Raw genomic sequence first — 453 nt, 5'->3', positions numbered from 1 at the left:
CCCATTCATTAAAACAGTAAGCCATTCACAGAAGAAATACAAACTGGCACTGAACATACTGAAATATTCAATCTCACTTGAATCCACAAATGAAAAATAAAATGCAGAGGTACAAGGTAGAGTTGATTTGTATTTCTCTGTGGCCTGTTATCACCATCAACCTACAGGCCCCGCTCCGGTGGCTGTGCATGACTGCCTGCGTGGGCCACGTGTTCTTTTTTTTTTATCTCCTTCCTCTCTCCTTCCCACTGATGAACAATCTAATATATTGAACATGAAGTTTTTCTCCTTCTGAAACACAGAACAGGATGGAACGTAATCCTTGGTTCGTGACAGTTTCTATCACTGGTTCATGCGAGGCTCTCTTTTCCTTTTTTTGTCTGTATTGAAATATATTAGACAATTAGTTGCTTGTATTTACATCGCACAGTTCAGAGGTTTGTTTTTTTTTTT

Source organism: Pteropus vampyrus, unplaced genomic scaffold, assembly GCF_000151845.1.
Source record: "Pteropus vampyrus isolate Shadow unplaced genomic scaffold, Pvam_2.0 Scaffold35, whole genome shotgun sequence".
Classification (NCBI taxonomy): Eukaryota; Metazoa; Chordata; class Mammalia; order Chiroptera; family Pteropodidae; genus Pteropus; species Pteropus vampyrus.
The sequence above is the reverse complement of the archived record's forward strand: the minus strand, read 5'-3'. Positions refer to the sequence as shown.